This window comes from Anolis carolinensis, chromosome 4 (assembly GCF_035594765.1).
Source record: "Anolis carolinensis isolate JA03-04 chromosome 4, rAnoCar3.1.pri, whole genome shotgun sequence".
NCBI classification, from domain to species: domain Eukaryota; kingdom Metazoa; phylum Chordata; class Lepidosauria; order Squamata; family Dactyloidae; genus Anolis; species Anolis carolinensis.
Genome location: NC_085844.1, coordinates 61,705,066 through 61,723,638, shown reverse-complemented (window position 1 = coordinate 61,723,638; position 18,573 = coordinate 61,705,066). Strand labels below are relative to the sequence as shown.

The 18,573-nt window shown below is 41.2% G+C and overlaps 1 protein-coding gene, 1 long non-coding RNA gene and 1 other non-coding gene across 6 annotated transcripts in view; 2 read left to right on the top strand and 1 right to left on the bottom strand.

The window, feature by feature from the left end:
• ankrd12 (ankyrin repeat domain 12) overlaps window positions 1-12,910 on the bottom strand; it is a 78,431-nt gene extending 65,521 nt beyond the window's left edge. For 2 of the 4 annotated variants that reach the window (XM_008118178.3, XM_008118180.3), the window contains exon 1: window positions 12,771-12,907. The gene's annotated coding sequence lies outside the window, so the exon portion shown is untranslated. Of the gene's footprint in view, window positions 1-12,770 lie in introns of all 4 variants that reach the window. The other 2 variants (XM_062980519.1, XM_008118179.3) reach the window with 2 other exon arrangements.
• LOC134299068 (U6 spliceosomal RNA) lies at window positions 9,959-10,068 on the top strand. Its single transcript, XR_010006212.1, has one exon. It is a non-coding gene; the product is annotated as a U6 spliceosomal RNA (small nuclear RNA).
• Window positions 12,911-13,047: 137 nt separating the features above from the next.
• The window catches only part of LOC103280161 (uncharacterized), a 31,970-nt gene continuing 26,444 nt past the window's right edge, over window positions 13,048-18,573 (top strand). Inside the window, exon 1 of the long non-coding RNA XR_507207.3 lies at window positions 13,048-13,592. This is a non-coding gene — a long non-coding RNA (uncharacterized LOC103280161). The remainder of the gene's footprint in view (window positions 13,593-18,573) is intronic.

Here is an 18,573-nt window from a genome sequence, read left to right as displayed (position 1 = left end):
CTTGCGACTTCAAAGCCTGGCTTCTTCCTGCCTGGGGGAATCCTTTCTGAGAGGTGTTAGCTGGCCCTGATTGTTTCAATTCCTCTGCTTTCTGAGTGGTGTTCTTTATTTACTGTCTTGATTTTAGAGTTTTTTTTAAATACTGGTAGCCAGATTTTCAATAATAGGGAGGAAAAGGCACTGGGGTTGCTCCCTGGGAGGGGCCTATGGCCTCTCCCAGCAAGAAAATAACAGGGGGCATGGCCAATGAGAAAGCCACTTCCCCTGTCATTCTCCCCACAGGAAGGGTAAGGAAAGAAAGAGGTCTCTATCTATCTATCTATCTATCTATCTATCTATCTATCTATCTATCTATCTATCTATGTTTACAGTCAAAGTCAATCTATAGAATTCTATGATTTATATCAGGACATGGATTGCTTATCACATGGACAGTGATATGTTCTGTGTTCCAGAGTTGCCAAATCAGACAATCTCCATATCTGCACAGACAATGGAACCCCCACAAATATTGCCTACTCATAAGCATTGTGAAATCACAGCTAGTTACAGACAAAAATTACAAAATAAATTTTAAAAGATATAAAGAAACTCAATTTTCTAACCAAATCATGGAAGTCATTATACTTTTTGGATAGATCAAGCGTTATTTCACAGAGAGGGGACAGCACCAGTGTCGCCTAAAGGCCTCAGTTTCTACCATTTTCTATCCAAATAGGTAAGAAGCAGTGCCATGGTGGGGAGAGTAAAGGGATCAGTGCATCTTTTAGTTTCTCCCAGGAAAGACTAAGCTTTCACCTTTCACCATTCTACTCAGAAAATGGAATGCTTCCTTTCTGAGAAGAGTTAAGGCACAGTACTTATACTGACCTGTGGATAAGTCGGCCCTACAAAGATTTTTGACTAACATTTCTAGATGTATACATAGGATGCTTTTCCCGAACATAAGAAATTTTGTGATTAGAAAAAAACCATGTGTAAACCAGAAGTTGAAAATGGGAGACATCATATGAAATCCCGACCCCAATAATATCCAGTAGGCAAGATCAACAAAAACAGCCTTATCTGGAAACAAGATTAGAAACCCTTTTGAGACAGGCAAGCAGCACATTAATAAGCACTAGCATTATCAGTTTAACATACTACACATGTAGTATAATAAGTTAGCAACAAATGTTTTCATAGCACATTAATGGTGAAAAGGGTGAATCTAGGAAATATGCTAGTATAGTATAAGCAATAAAGTTGGAAATCATCTTCTATAAGAATTGAGACATTGCTAAGCATATTCAAAGAATAAGCTTTCCCCAGTTTTGAATGGGTTGACAAATGATATTCTTGAACCCCTCCATGGTCTAGACAGTATCATTTACTCTGATGCCAATCACTCCCTGAAAGGTGGGCTGGAGTTTCTCCAGTTACTGCTACCGTGGAAGTGGCTGGTTAGCCTATATGAAAGTTCTTCAGTGAGAGAATCTATATGCAACAAACTTGTTCCAGCTGAGGCAAAGTCTTCGTTGCTGTATCTTTGGCTATCTCATGTTTGCTCCATTTAAAAAGGACACAAGAAGAGCAAAGTATTTGATGTAATGGACCACGAAGGGGATCCCCACTGTTATTTCCATTTGCTGTGAGGTTCAGATGGGAAGCCTCTGTGATTTAGTGGTTTCCCATCTATGCTATATATATCTGCTTGGAAATATTCCATTCAGTTCAGGTAAGCGGGTTCAGGACTATAACCTAATTCTGCTACTTAAAAACACTAGTGCATAATTTGATCAGTACATGTGTCTTGTTTGTAATCTAAAAAGAGACCTCAGTTCTTAATACTGTATTCTTCTAATACTGAATTAATCCCTTTCTTTGGCCAGGGTCCAATAGGGTATATCTGAGGACAGAACTGTTTCTGTCAGTAGAATAAGGAGGGGGCGATACTCCTTTCACAACTGTAGCCTCCTATGCAGTCTGATCCAGAAGACTGTGAAACTCTCCAGAACCAGTTTTCAAGTGACATTAATGGCTGCAGGAGAAAAGAGAAAACCTAGCATGCTGGTGCTGTTAGGTTTAGGCTAGTGGTATCATATGTAACAAAAAAGCATTTCTGAGATTTTTTCACTTATTTTTACATCTGATCTACTCTAACTGGCAATCTTGCTTTTCCCCAACCTCTCAATCCCATCTTCTTCATTTTTTCCACTTTATTATTTTTACCTCTGCTACACAAACAAGAGAGATGTGCTTTAAGTGCAGTATCTTCACTACTGATTATCCATTGAACTATGAATTTTCCACTATAAAAAGACATTGCGTTTATTAATTCTCCTATTAGTTCATATGTTAGTTTTATCTGTTTTAAACAAATTGTAGTTTGCTTATTAGAATTACGGTAGGTAAATGAGATTGTATTGAAAGCTGTATCAGTATCCAAAAAAAGTCTTTTAGCGCTGTTGACACTGATAGAAAGAGGTTTGTTTCACGAGGCTTCACAGATTTAGTCTACATCATCAGAAGCATCATCATAGAATCATAGAATCATAGAATCATAGAATAGTAGAGTTGGAAGAGACCTCAAGGGCCATCTAGTCCAACCCCCCGCTAAGAAGCAGGAAATCGCATTCAAAGCACCCCCGACAGATGGCCATCCAGCCTCTGCTTAAAAGCCTCCAAAGAAGGAGCCTCCACCACGGCCCGGGGGAGAGAGTTCCACCGCCGAACAGCCCTCACAGTGAGGAAGTTCTTCCTGATGTTCAGGTGGAATCTCCTTTCCTGTAGTTTGAAGCCATTGTTCCGTGTCCTAGTCTGCAGGGCAGCAGAAAATAAGCTTGCTCCCTCCTCCCTATGACTTCCCCTCACATATTTGTACATGGCTATCATGTCTCCTCTCAGCCTTCTCTTCTGCAGGCTAAACATGCCCAGCTCTTTAAGCCTCTCCTCATAGGGCTTGTTCTCCAGACCCTTAATCATTTTAGTTGCCCTCCTCTGGACGCTTTCCAGCTTGTCAGCATCTCCCTTCATCTGCGGTGCCCAAAACTGGACACAGTATTCCAGGTGTGGTCTGACCAAGGCAGAATAGAGGGGGAGCATGACTTCCCTGGATCTAGACGTTATTCCCCTATTGATGCAGGCCAAAATCCCATTGGCTTTTTTAGCTGCCGCATCACATTGTAGGCTCATGTTTAACTTGTTGTCCACGAGGACTCCAAGATCTTTTTCGCACACACTGCTGTCAAGCCAGGCGTCCCCCATTCTGTATCTTTGATTTCCATTTTTTCTGCCGAAGTGAAGTATCTTGCATTTGTCCCTGTTGAACTTCATTTTGTTAGTTTCGGCCCATCTCTCTAGTCTGTCAAGATCGTTTTGAATTCTGCTCCTGTCTTCTGGAGTGTTAGCTATCCCTCCGAGTTTGGTGTCATCTGCAAACTTGATGATCGTGCCTTCTAACCCTTCGTCTAAGTCGTTAATAAAGATGTTGAACAGAACCGGGCCCAGGACGGAGCCCTGCGGCACTCCACTTGTCACTTCTTTCCATGATGAAGACGACGCATTGGTGAGCACCCTTTGGGTTCGTTCGCTTAGCCAATTACAGATCCACCTAACCGTAGTTTTGTCTAGCCCACATTTTACTAGTTTGTTTGCCAGAAGGTCGTGGGGGACTTTGTCGAAGGCCTTACTGAAATCTAGATATGCTACATCCACGGCATTCCCTGTATCGACCCAACTCGTAACTCTATCGAAAAAAGAGATCAGATTAGTCTGGCATGACTTGTTTTTGGTAAATCCGTGTTGACTATTAGCAATGACCGCATTTGTTTCTAAGTGTTTGCAGACCACTTCCTTAATGATCTTTTCCAGAATCTTGCCTGGTATTGATGTGAGGCTGACCGGACGGTAATTGTTTGGGTCGTTCTTTTTTCCCTTCTTGAAGATAGGGACCACATTCGCCCTCCTCCAATCTGCTGGGACTTCTCCTGTTCTCCAAGAACTCTCGAAGATGATTGCCAGTGGTTCTGAAATAACTTCCGCTAGTTCCTTCAATACTCTTGGATGTAGCTGATCTGGCCCTGGGGACTTGAATTCGTTTAGAGTGGCCAGGTGTTCCTGGACAACTTGTTTCCCTATTTGGGGTTGGATTTCCCCCAATCCTTCGTCCATTCCATGTTGCTGAGGTTGAAGATGGCTTTCTTTTTGTGAGAAGACCGAGGCAAAGAAGGCATTAAGCAGTTCTGCCTTTTCCCTATCCCCTGTCACCATCACCCCATCTACTCCTTGCAGTGGCAAATCAGTAAATTTTGGTTTGTATAGACCATAACCTGCCTCCAAACTACAACTAAAAAATGATTTAACAACCTCTTATGAAGGTCACAGACTGCCCAGCTCTGGATTTGCTCAACTCAATTTGCGTAACAACCTAAGGATGTCAAAGCAGAAAGAAGGGAACAAGCGAGCTGTTATAGCTACACTCTGGATAATATATATGAAGTTGCCACAAAACACAGTAAACTCTTAATATTCTATGGGTGTTGTGTGGTTTCTGGACTGTACGGCTGTGTTCTTCAACAATACAGCTAATATTCTTATTTGGCCTTGGTCCATCAATCATGATAATGACCACAAAGCAAATAAAACACTGAACTTTTTCTCCAATATGCCACTGAATTTATGAGATATGATAGTTTGAGTTGGTTGTCAAAATTTGGATGGGGATTTAAAAAATTTCCTGGTACGTATCAGGATTGTATATATTGCTAAAGCTTTCAATAACCATAAATATTCACCTACTTTATGATCTAAACATCACAATTAATCTACCAGACCACAAATATTTCTAAATTAGTCAATAGCAATCTCAAACATATATACTGGTAAAATGCAACATACTTATCATTAAGATCCATGATCACAAATCCAGGATCCTGGTGAGGATAAATCTAAAGAAATAGTGCAGCTCACATCTACATTGTTCTAACATGGCCATGCAACATGAGCTGCTCTTTTCTGCTGAAAGCTGCCAAAGATACCTTGGTAATCATAACTTCATGCCTTTCTGCCAACAAAATATTGGAAACATTGTATAGCATGATCCATGCCACAGTTGGGTAGGAATATGTACACTGCCAATAGTATTTGGGCAGAACAATTAGGGCAGTGTCACTTCTATAATTATTTGCACTTTTTGCATTCTTCTTCAAAGCCCAACCTATCTCCTTCTTAAGAATGATTTATACCAATTTGCAATGCAAGGTCAATGTTTCAAGAATGTGAAAAAGGGTATTAGTGTGATCATAAACAATAAAACTCTTATATGGAAGACAAGCACAAACACCAACGGCTCATCCAACCACAATCCTAAAAACGTCTTCCAAAATCCCCTACCCAGGACAGAAAGAAGTTAATACAGATTCAAATTCAGCAAAATAATCACATTCTAAATTTGTGTGGCCTCGTTGACAAAATTATAGGCTTCATACTTTAAATCAATCTTTGAATAAAAACCTGACTAGAAAATGTTCCCTCCTTCACTTTAGATTTTGCAGTCTGTTTTTTTCAGTGGCACGAGAAATAATTACAACGAGTGTCTTTAAGTGAATTGAACGTGTATATAAAATATTGTCTCTTCACAAAACAACTATTCACTACATTTGGTATCAGGATTCACATTAGATAAGTCAGTAAACTAGAGGAGGGTGCTGAGAGTAATTTGCCCCATGGCATTGTGTGTCCAGGTTCACTTACACAAGTTCTGTGCATTCTTTTACTGAATTGCTTCTTAACATTATAAAACATTTATGGCATCTAGCAATCTATATGTATTTGTTGCAATACAAGTTAGCTGAGATCATTTTCTTCACCCTTCCATCACAAGTCTATAGTTTCATTAAAATGCTAGAGGAGCTTACAGGTGCAAGGATTTGTTGAAGGTCACATATGGATACTAAGAATTCAAGTACTACAGGATCTCAAAATGCTTTTTAAATATATTCTATTTTAGCTAAACAGCCACAGTTTAGCTAACACATTTGACTAACACATTTGTTATAGCATAAAATTAAATTGACTACTGTTTATTTGTTCATTTATTTATTTATGGCTCTTTTACTCCATCTTTCTCAACCCCGGAGGGGACTCAAGGCGGCTTCACAACATAGGCAATGCCTTTAAAAACATAGTACAATAAAACAACTGTACCATTGAAACAATTAAAAGCATTTGAATCCATACAACAAGTTAAATCACGTGATCCATAGGTGTAGTCTGGGGCCATTCCATAAGTCAATTACACATCTTTCGTATCTAATTATTGCACTAGATTTTGGAAGGGTTGGTCAAAGAGCCATGTCTTCATTTTTTTGCGGAAGGTCAGGAAGGAGGGAGCTGATCTAATCTTTCTGGGGAGTTCCATAGCCAAGGGGCCACCACCAAGAAGGCCCTGTCTCTCGTCTCCGCCAATCCCACCTGCGAAGAAAACGGAGCCGAGAGCAGGACCTCTCCAGATGATCTTAAACTCCGAGATGATTCATAGAGGGAGATATGTTCAGACAAGTAAGCTGGGTCAGAACCGTATAGAGCTTTAAAGGCTAAAGCCAGCACTTTGAATTGTGCTTGGTAGCAAAGTGGCAGCCAGTGAAGCTGGCGCAACAGGGGGGTTGTATGCTCCCTGTATGCAGCTCTGGTGATCTATCTGGCTGCCACTCGTTGAACCAATTGCAGCTTCGAAACAGTTTTCAAAGGTAACCCCACGTGTTCTCTTTATTGTACTTTATTGTACTGTACTGTTCTCTTTATCTAAGTTAATCTGTGTATACAGTATATATACAAAGGAAGAGAGAGGGTGGAGAGCCTATAAACCATTAAGCAGGAGAGATACGAAATACAGAAAGTTGCCAATGGAATATGCTGCCTTGGAGCGTGGGAGTCTCCTTCTCTGGAGGTTTTTAAGCAGAGGCTAGATAGCCATATGTCAGGGGTGCTTTGATTCTGTGTTCTTGCATGGCAAAGGGTTGGGCCAAATGGCCCCTGTGGTTTCTTCCAACTCTAGGATTCTAAAACTATAATAACTACATTAACAGTGGCTGTTCACTAATTATGCACAGCAATAAAGAAATTCTTCCAGTGCGGAGGTGATTGACACCAAAGGAGAAAAGGGGGAACTTCGCATCTGAGAAGTATAGAATACAGTGGAACCTCTACTTAAGAGCACCCCAACTTAAGAGCCTTTTGAATTAAGAGCTGTCTCAGCCTGGATTTCACTTTAACATAAGAGCAGCATTTTGAATTATGAGCTAGCACCAGAGGGACCGCTAGCATGAGAGTACAGGGTTTTAGGGCTTCTAGAGAGCAGCCTCTATGCCTCGTGCTTCGTGCTCTTGTCCGCTCTGGAAGGTTATTGTTCACTTTGCTCTTGTCAGCTTTGAGGAGCTTTGGCTTAGTTGATTTTGTGTGGTTTTTATTTCTGGTATGTTTGGCTTCATGAAGAGAGAGAGAGAGAGAGAGCAAGAAAGGGAGGGAGGTTGGAATGAGTACAGTATGAAGAAAATGATGCTTCTGCTTCTTCACTTTGTGCCTCCCTGCCACAACTTTGTGCTTCTACCATTTTAAAGTTGATATTTCTTTTTTATTGTTCCATGTGAATGTACAGGTTTTGCCTTGCTGTTACACTAGCCAATACAGTTTGTTGTTTCAAATGCACTTCCTTGCCACAACTTTGTGCTTCTACCACTTTAAAATTGAGCTTTCTTTTTATTGTTCCATGTGAATGTGCATTCATACATTATTTGTTGTTTATCAAGTACGTTTTCTTATTCAAAGACACATAACAAAAATTGTGTGTGTGTGTGTGTGTGTGATGTGCTTTGGGGGGCCTGAATGGATTAATAGCATTTCAATGTGAAAATTTGCTTTGACATAAGAGCATTTGAGTTAAGAGCTTGGTCATGGAATGAAGCAAACCCTTAAGTCAAGGTATCACTTGACTTATGCATATGCTTTCATAGAATAAGTCTACTCCCGCAGATGCATCTTATATATAAACTGTCTACAAATCCTTTGCTATCACTTCTTTTTCTCTATTCTTTATGGTGCTACAATAGTGGTTCCCAAGTCCGTGAACCTCCTCCCTTTTTTTTCTGCTCCTTTCCACAGAGCTGACCAGTGCCCCCCCCCCCCCCCCCGTGCCAAAGTCATCTGGGTTATATGGCTGTGTGAACGGACCCTAGATTATCTGAGTTCACACTGACATATATTCCAATTCAAAGCAGAAAATGTGGGATTATCTCCCTTAATATTCTGGGTGATATGGCTGTGTTGAAGGGCCCTTAGGCCCTTTCCACACAGCTGAATAAAATCCCACATTATCTGCTTTGAACTGGAATGGCAATGTGGACTCAGATAGCTCAGAGCCCTTCCACGAAGCAATATAACCCAGAATATCAAGGTAGAAAATTCAGAATATCTGCATTGAACCGAGGACCCTTCCACACAACCATATATCCCAATACAGTAGAGTCTCACTTATTCAAGCTAAACAGGCCGACAGAAGCTTGGATAAGCGAATATCTTGGATAATGAGGGATTAAGGAAAAGCCTATTAAACATCAAATTAGGTTATGATTTTACAAATTAAGCACCAAAACATCGTGTTATACAACAAATTTGACAGAAAAAGTAGTTCAATACACAGTAATATTATGTTGTAATTACTGTATTTACGAATTTAGCACCAAAATATCACAATATATTGAAAACATTGACTACAAAAATGGCTTGGATAATCCAGAAGTTTGGATAAGTGAGGCTTAGATAAGTGAGATTCTACTGTATATTGAAGCAATGAACAGCCTTGCTTCAATGTAATGTTCTGCTATCAATTATTTATTGCCTCTTTTACCCTGGTGCTGATACTTGTTTTGTTTGATTTCTAATTTGATTAATGGCAAAAACTGGTTTGTATATTATGGGTTTTATACTTTTAACCCTATATGGCTCAGGCCCAACCTATCTCCATGATCGCATCTCCCCTATGAACCAATGCGTGTTCTAAGATCTTCAGGAGAGGCCCTCCTCTCGCTCCCGTCACCATCACAGGCATGGTTGGTGGGGACAAGGGAGAAGGCCTGCTCGATGGTGGCTCCCCGCTCTGGAATGCCCTTCCTAGAGAGTTCAAGTAAGCCTCCACTCTATCTTCGTTTCGTAGGGAGCTGAAAACCTGGTGGTTTCAACAGATCTTTGAACAGAGCTCCTTAGACCCTATAGCTACGCTTTCGCTTAGCAATTATCCACCTCTGCCCACAGTACATTGTAGCACCTGGCATACCTAGCGCTTTATAGTTGGCCACTTCAACGTTAAATCCTGGCCACTGTATCCAGATTCACTGATGGAGCCCTTTCATCAGGGTTTAATTCCTGGTTATGTGTTTTTATGATGATATGTTTTTATGCATTCCTATTTATGTGTATTATGTTTTAATTGCTGTATGGTTTTAAGTTTATTGTATCCTTCCTGCTACATTAGAAACCGCTCTGAGTCCCCTGAGGAGATAGGGCGGTATATAAATAAAGTTTTATTATTTTATTATTATTATTATTATTATACTTTGCTATGTTTATTGCTTATTGTATTTTTATTTTGGGTATTTTATGTTAAATGTTAATTATGTTTTAACTTTTATTTTCTTTTGGTGCATATTTGTATTGACCTGGTTTTTGTTATATCTTTTATGCTGTTCTTGTATGTATTGTTGCTGTCTTTGTAAGTCACTTCACGTCCCTCAGAGGAGATGGGGCAGAGGTTTCACACTCTGCTTTTTGTATTTTTTTTCAACCTCAGTCCCCTCCCCCCCCCTTTTTTTACACGAGCATTAACAAAATCCACAGATAATAACACAACCAGCTCTAGATTATTAAATATTTTCTATGGGTTGGCAGATGGCAACTACAGGATGGCATATGTTTTGGTGCTCGCTTCGGCAGCACATATACTAAAATATACTAAAATTGGAACAATACAGAGAAGATTAGCATGGCCCCTGCGCAAGGATGGCATATGTTTTGTATCAGAAACTAGAACTGATGTGGTTTATCCAACGTAATTTTTTGAATCAGCACCCCAAATAACCAAATCTAAAGTTGACCAAAAACTGATCTGTAACCCCTTTGGTACTGTTATAAAAAGTAGTCTCTGGTCAAAGTAGTCTTTGGTCAAGTGGGCCCTGGTCAAAAAAAGTTTGGGAACCACTGTTCCCTATTCAGCATAGATGAGGCCAGTCTCTAAACAACGTAAAAAGGACATACATTTGATATCAGAAACAGCAAAATTCAAAGATGAGACATTTTAAAAATATTTAAATTAGAAAACTTGTTTTTCCATTCTCTCATGTGACTCTAATAAACTTCTTTTTAAAACCCTTTGTTGTATTAAGCAGTTCAGCATTTCAAGGATGTCTATGTTATAGTCCACTAACTATTCTATTAATGACCACTGTTATGGTACTTATCATTGTACTTTCTGCATTTCACTGTTTACCAATCCTGCAATCACCCATATGTGATATTGTTAACTCAGAAAATACTTTATGCACGTGATCAACTAGGGTAGAGCTTTCCAACCCTTTCATGTTGGTGACCCTTTTCAGACACATACCATTTCATGATACAGCAATCTAGTTTTACTAACTAACCAGAGGTTAGAACAACCCTTATAAGAAATACGAACAGAGACATACAATAGCAAAACATATGGGAACACAATATATCACATGAAAACCTTTGTTTTTTATTATTTAAAAATATATCATTTATGGCTTATTTCAAACAGACTTTGGAGCAGAGGTTTGCAACATGTGGTCCGTGGAACAGCAATGGTTCCCATGAACTAAAATATGATCCACGGCCTTACCCTTACTACACCGTTGCAACGAGAGCAACTGGTCTCTTATACTGCTGAGGCAATAGGGATGTCGGGAGGGGACAGGCTGACTACCCACGAAAGGAGCAACAACAAACCCCCTGACTTCTGCTTCTCCTCCTCCTCCCTCCCCGAGCGGAGCTGTTCCATGTGGCACCTGGAAGCGGGGACGCCTTGGTGTCTTGGTTTCTAGGCCTGTTCCTGGGGTTATTTGGAGTGCTTATTCAGAAAATTGCATTAGATAGACCACATCAGCTCTAGATTATTAAATATGGTTTTCTGTGGGCGCACAGATGGCAACTACTGGATGGCATATGTTCTCTATCAGAAACTGGAGCTGATGTGGTCTATTAAATGCAGTTTTCTGAATCAGCACCCCAAATAACCAAACAGAACCTAAAGTTGACCAAAAACTGATTCATAACCCTTTTGGTACTAATGTTGGAAAGTGGTCCCCGGTCAAGTGGTTCCTGTCAAAAAAAGGTTGGGAACCACTGATTAAGCGCTTTCTTTTTATGTTTATGTGAAACACCTACACCAACACACAAATGTGTCATGACCCACAGTCTGGAAAGCTCTAAACTAGAGTGCAATCTATTACAAACCTTGTCGCAATAAATCTGCCACACATTAAAACACCCCACGACTTTTTGGTATTAAACGTGAAGCAGGAATATTAGCACTGGCAACAATTAAAACAGGAGGCACTACACGAAAGTCCACATACAGAATCTATCAAGCGGAATCATAAAGCTGTTGCATATCAATGATTTTCTCCACAGACGAAAAGGCTCCTTTACAGCATCATCTGTTGCACCACGCTAAGATAACTGAAGTGATTACACTGGGCTTGTTATTCAAAGACTCTGCACCACAAATCTCAATGAAAGACGCAACAGAGCTCTTCCCCTGGAGCGCTAGAAAAGCTTTTTAAATAGAACTCGGCGCTTTCTGTTTCTTTCTTTCCCCAGCAGACGTACGCCAAGGCGCGGGCACACGCATGCGCGCGCACACAAACACACACACACTACACAGGAACAGTAACCACCGCCTCTTCCTTTTAGAAAGGGCTGACAATGCCGCCCGCCAGAGAACTCCCTACTCTCTCTCGACATTATTATTATCGTTATGACTGAACGAGATTATCTTACACACAGAGAGATAAACCCAGGAAGCCTCAACGTGGGGCGGAGTACGAGAGAGAAAACACAAGGGGGGGGGGGGAAGGGGGGCAGTGACAGCGGCAGCCATGGCTCCAGCTGCAGCAGGAGCAACAAACAGAGATCGGTAGAGACGGAGGGGGGCTTTGCGGGGCTGACAGACTGGCATTTGAGGGAAAAAAGGGGGGGCACGCTGAAAAAGGAGGAGGAGGAAGAAGGCGTGTCGGGGAGACCTCAGGAAAGGGTTGGCAGAGAGATTGCGGCGTGCCTCCATTACGAGGAAAGGAAGGAGAGAAGGAAGGAAGGAAGGAAAAAGGGGGAGTGTTCTCTCTCTCGCTTCTCAAATATAGAGGCGCAAACAGCTCAGACCGCCGCCCCGCTTTACTACAAAGGGGGGCACCCATATTTATTTATTGGGGGGGTCTGTATGAAGAAAAACATACATACACATACATACACATACACACACACAGAGGGAGCAACGGTGGCTTTTCTTCCTGAGGTACCTCCGCCTCATGAATAGGTTAGAAAGAGAGAGGGAGAGAGAGAAAATGACAGCCACGTAGACACACGGCACAAGGCGGGGAAGGCAGGCGCGCGCGCGCTGAGGAAACCTCGGGAAGCCCTGACAGCCAGCCAGCCGCCCAACCGTCGCTGTGGCCTCTTCTCCTCCCCTCAGGAATCTCCCCGTGGAGGCTTCGTCTCCTTACCTTCTTCTTCTTCCTCCTCTTGGCGGAAGGGAGCCAAGTCCTCGCCAGCGTTTGAGAGACTCGCGTTTGGGCGACACTCCTTCCTTTCCCTTCCCTTCCCTTCAGCTCCGTCGCTCCCCTTCGTTATGCGTGCCCTCCTCCCTCCTCCTCCCTCTCCTCGTCGTCCGTCCGAATGTCGGTTTGTGAGCAAGCCGCTGCGATTGGCTGGAGCGCCGCTCACGTGACCGCAGATGCGCGAGGGGGGGAACGGGCCGGCACGCGCCGCCGACGTTAAAGGGAAGGGTGAACGCGAGGAGGAGGAGGGAGAAGGGGCGGGCGCTTTCGTCACAACTGCCTCCCTTCTTCCCTGCTTTCTGAGAGCGAGGAGCGTACAGACATTTTAAACTTACTTCCTTAATTGTGTACACAATACCTGGAAGGGAAAGGGGATGGATAACGGGGTGCCTTGATACGGTTTGTGTTTAGAGTTGGACTGAGGGAGAAGGCAGCGCGTGCCACTGCGCAGGCGCGCCCGTCCCCTCATTTTTTTCTTGGTGGGTGGGTGGCGCGGGCTGGAAGGTTCTGGAAAGCGCGGCGACGGTAGTTCGTTGCGGTTTTCCTCCTCCCCCCTCGAGAAACAGGCAAGAGAGCGCAGCGCACAGGCTTGACTGCTTCTTCGGGTGACGCGGATACTAGACAGCGAAGCCTCGCCATCCGTTGAGGTGACTCCCTTCCCGAGGGAAGGGCTTTCCGGCGACGGTGGCGCAGTGAGTTTTAAATAAACACCCGAGTGCGCATGCGCTGCTGGCCTAAAGGGCTCCGCTGCATTTTAATAATAAAAAGGTGAGTGGAAGAGACACAGGTCTCTTCCCCTTCGAAGATCGCATTTCTGTCCATGATTTGGAAGGAATAGTATTAGGAACTGTTTAAAATCCATACGAAGAGACTAGGTTAGACATTTTTAGAAGAGGCAGCTTGAATAGGTAAAGGTAAAAGGTTTCCCCTGACATTAAGTCCAGTTGTATCCGACTTTGGGGGTTGGTGCTCATCTCCATTTCCAAGCCAAAGGGCCAGCTCCTAGGTCATGTGACCGGCATGACAGCATGGAGCACCGTTACCTTCCCGCAGAAGCGGTACCTATTTATCTACTCACACTTTGCATGTTTTCGAACTGCTAGATTGGCAGAAGCTGGGGCTGCTCCCCGAATTTGAACTGCCAACATTTCGGTCAGCAAGTTCAGCAGCTCAGCGTTTTAAACTGCTTGAATACATGGCTAAAACGACTGACTTGTTGGAATTTGAATGTAATCTTAATTCCAGAACTAGGTTGATACTCTGCCCCGTAGTCATTGTCTTGTGGGGTTCCGCAGGGCTCAATATTGTCCCCCATGTTTAACATCTATATCAGTGGTTCTCAATCTGTGGATCCTCAAGTGTTTTGGCCTACAACTCTCAGAAATCCCAGCCAGTTTACCAGCTGTTAGGATTTCTGAGAATTGAAGGTGAAAACATCTGGGGACCCCAGGTTGAGAACCACTGATCTACATGAAGCAGCTGGGAGAGATCATCCAGAGTTTTGGAGTTCGATGTCATCTGTATCCTTTCCCCATGCTGCTAAGGAGGCTGTGGTAATAGTGAAGTATTATCTGAATCATGGGTAATGCCATTACCATCCCCTTACTTAAGGCATAGAGGAAATGACAAATGAGAACTGATGTCATACGAATCACAACTTTAACAATACCAATCACTGTGGTAGTGGTTTAAGCCTTAGCTTTCTTGGAAGATAACACACGGAGATTTGGAGTCTCCATGAATCCAATTGTGAACATCTTCAAAGTTGTTTGAAACTTTTGAAGACCTATCGATATTCTGAAAGGTTGTACTGAGCTTTACACTGCAAATCATCCTTCAGTGCGTCTCACAGTTCTAGACCATGTTGGTCTAGAACACCCAGTAGTTTTACCTAGTATCACCAGGATGGTAGGAATAAAATACTTGGAGTCGCTTTAAATATTATGCCAAAATTATGGATGCAGAAAACATGGTTCCTAGAGAGCATTTTAATCAAATGCACAAATGGTAAACCTGCAAATGTGAAGTGGTGACATTTCAACAATGATATTAGTTCAGCTCCTGTTGTGATAGAAACATAGATTTCTAAGTATCAGGATGATCCCCTGGTTAGAATTTTTCTAACCTTATGCGGAAGACTATGTTCTTGCTGCAGGATGTAGAAATTAAGAGTGCCTTGTGCAGTAGCAATAAATTAGTGCCTTTAATTCATCCTGTGGTAGATCCTTAAGAGCAACATTTGTTCACCTCGTAAAACAACCTCCAAGTATTCCTTGTCTAAGAACACCCCATGAAATTCATAAGGGTGCCTTAAGTTGACAGGAGACTTGAAAGCACATCTACACACTGTATTTTAAAACACTCTGTTAAATATAGTTCTGTTAAAAGGGACTGTTTTGAAATTGTATTTATTTATTGTGTCTGAAGCAAATTGAGAATCCATTACATTTCTTATTCAATCATATTTTAAAATTAAGCTTTTTAAATAAGGGCACAAGATCATGTCTGATCTTGGAAGCTAAGCAGGATAAGTATTTGGGTGAGATTCCACCCTAGCAGGTGCTCTAGGTTATGTTTTGGAGGATGGAGCTGGCAAAACCGCTGCTTGAGTATTTTTTGCTTAAGAAAACCCTATGAAAGTCATGGGGTCAGTTCAGCATAAGCCTACAGGTGACTTGAAGGCACATACATACGTAGTATGTCAACTGGAAATCACTACACTACCCCTCACCCAAAAAAGCGAATTTGCATTACATTTGTCACTTGTTCTGGAAGACATTTTTACTTCCAGAACAAGTATTCAAAATATTTAGAAAAAAAGTTTACTACTTTAAACAAAATCTGTCTTCATATGGTAAAACAGTGCAGATAGTATTAGATGAGAAGTTCCTCTGAATTTCCTGGTGGAATAGCTTTATCTTCCAAAAAAGAAAAATCAAAATCAAAGTATCACTTCTATGCAAATTTTTAGTTCTTTATCTCACAAAGCATTTTCAAGCAGCTCTTTTTAATTGAAAACCGGGAACATCCTGATATTCTTATAAAGTGTAAATCATAGCCAGCATAGTCAAAGGTGAAGAATTCTGGGAGATGTCATCCAGCAACTTCTGGAGGACAACATGTCATCTTGAAAAGTTTGTCGGATTATTTTCTTTGAGAATATTTCTTTGGGATATTTGAGACTTCAATTTGAACCATAATGAGAACCATGCTTTTTAAAAAGATACTGTCACTTGCTTTTATACAAGCAATATAATATATATTAAAAAGTTGGATATTATGTATTATCTGGCAAACAAATAGCCAGTATGGTGTAATATTTATATAGTGTGTTGGGCCAAGTTGATGCAGCCTAACTCGTATCACAAAGTTGGTAATGAAGTAAAATTGAACGGAATCCTTGAACTTTGGAGAAAAGGTTGGATATAGATGTAATAGTACATACACACCATACGTTTACCACACAATCCACAAATAAATACAAAAGGTTCACTGAAATTGTCCTGAGAAGTAAACTTCTGAAATCAGCATTCTGAGAAGTTGGCTGCCAGTGCTTGTAATTTGCAGTATCAATGTGATGGAATATTAGAAACTAACACATTCTAAAACTCTTAAGTGTAAGTTTATTCAAGGTGATTCTGGATATTGCAAGTTTGTACTTTAAATCCTATAGATGTTACCATTAACATCAAGATAGTGATTCTGAGCCACTGCTAAAACATGATTAAGTACAGTTGCTCTAAGGAACATAAACATCTGCCTAACCTCACAAGAGCAGCTTTAAATGCTTTAAAAATAACTTTTCAGAGGATTGGAAGAAGCAATCATGAAAGATAATCTCCCAAGTTCTATCTGTAGATTGCAATTCTACTTCAAGAGTACACTATGAATTGAGTTTTTAAATTTGGTAAATGGAGATGTATTTATAGCAGTGATATGGGATTTAGGAGAAAATGTTATCTGATTTAGCACATTTAGTTGAAATATTTTATTAAAAATATTAAAAACGTTGTGGAAATTATTATATTGCAACATTTGTAGAATTGTAAAGAGAACACCATATGCTTTCCTTATATAGAACACAACATGACCATACCTATTTTCTTTAGGATGTACCTGTTGATGTAAAGAGCTGTACGTGATAAGTCAAAAGGGTAACTTTCCTTAGCTGAAGTAGACTATGTTACTCTCTGCATTGCCTATCAGTTTGATTTCAAGTTGAGAAAAATCAGTACATAACTAGTTTGGTGTAGTTTGTGGATCCAGGTAGCTTACCACCGTTTGTCTTCACCTCTTGCACACAGATTGAGAAACAATTGATTTTGTGAAAGAAGAACAAACTTAGCACCACACACTTGTTAGTCTGTTTCTTTGAGCACTTGGATTTACCAATGCTTGTCCCCTTAGAACAGTGGTTCTCAACCTGTGGGTTCCCAGATGTTTTGGCCTTCAACTCCCAGAAATCCCAACAGTTGGTAAACCGGCTGGGAATTCTGTGATTTGTAGGCCAAAACACCTGGGGTCCCACAGGTTGAGAACCACTGTCTTAGAAGAGTAAGTAGGACTTCATGTACTATACCTATCTGACATAATTGACTGCAAAACAGTCCATACAACTATGGATAAACACACATGGTGTATAATTCTTTCCACAGAAAATATAATGAGGTTTTCAAAATATTTATTTGGAACATGTTTATGGTGTCCCAGTTTTCTACTCCCTATTGTCAGTCTGATGAGGCACTAATAATAATAATATTGGTCTGAAGTGAAAAGTATAACATTTCGCAAACAATGATAGCTAGAAATAGCACAGTGGTACTGTTACATTATCCGGACGGAGGCCAAGGGGGCGCTAGACAGAAAAGAATAGTCCATTTGGTGGTTGGGGGGGGGGGGGGGGAGGGGATTGAAGTAGTCAAACAACTTCTCTGTTTTCCTGATATTCAACCCACCCATGTAGTGGAAACAACTCTCGTTTATGACATGGAAAGAGGGAGGAGGGAATAACCAGCCAAAACGGGGGAATGGTTGTCCTCGTTCAACTCCCCCCCTCCCCCCCCAAATGGACTATCTTTCTCTGTCTAGCTTTGGCCTCCACCCAGATAACGAAATGGTATTTTTAATCATTGAAAAAATACTGTTTGATGAACATGTGGTTGATTGAGAGCACCTGGGTAATGATTGTGAATGTCATGGTGGAATGCCTAAGGGAATGTAGTAATGACTGAGTCACCATGTAAGGTGAGGTGTATTGCAAAGGGGTTGTATCAGCCAGCGTTCCTTATTTTTATTTATTTCCAATATTTCTATCCTGCCCTTCTCACCCGAATGGACTCAAGGCAGCGTACAATTGGCAACAATTCAATGCCGACACATCATTAAAACAAACAGCATATAAAATCTATTACAAATAGTTAAATACAATATAAAATATAAAACATATGGTTAAAATCCGTTCATCCAATATCCTCGTGCTTTATCCATACATCAGTCTGGGTCGTCTTTGTCGTTTATTTGTTAAAAGCCTGAGCACATAGCCATGTTTTAAAGTCTTTTCTAAAACTCAAAAGGGTTGGGGCTTGCCGTATAACTTTGGGGAGAGTGTTCCACAGCAGGTGGCTATATTAGGATGAAATAACCCATCTTTCTCGCTCCTGTGTGACTCGGTGTGAGTATCTGCCTGTGTTCTATATGTGACTATTTGGTTACTCTTGATTGTTTGCAAGTACAAGGAAAGTGGATCTGT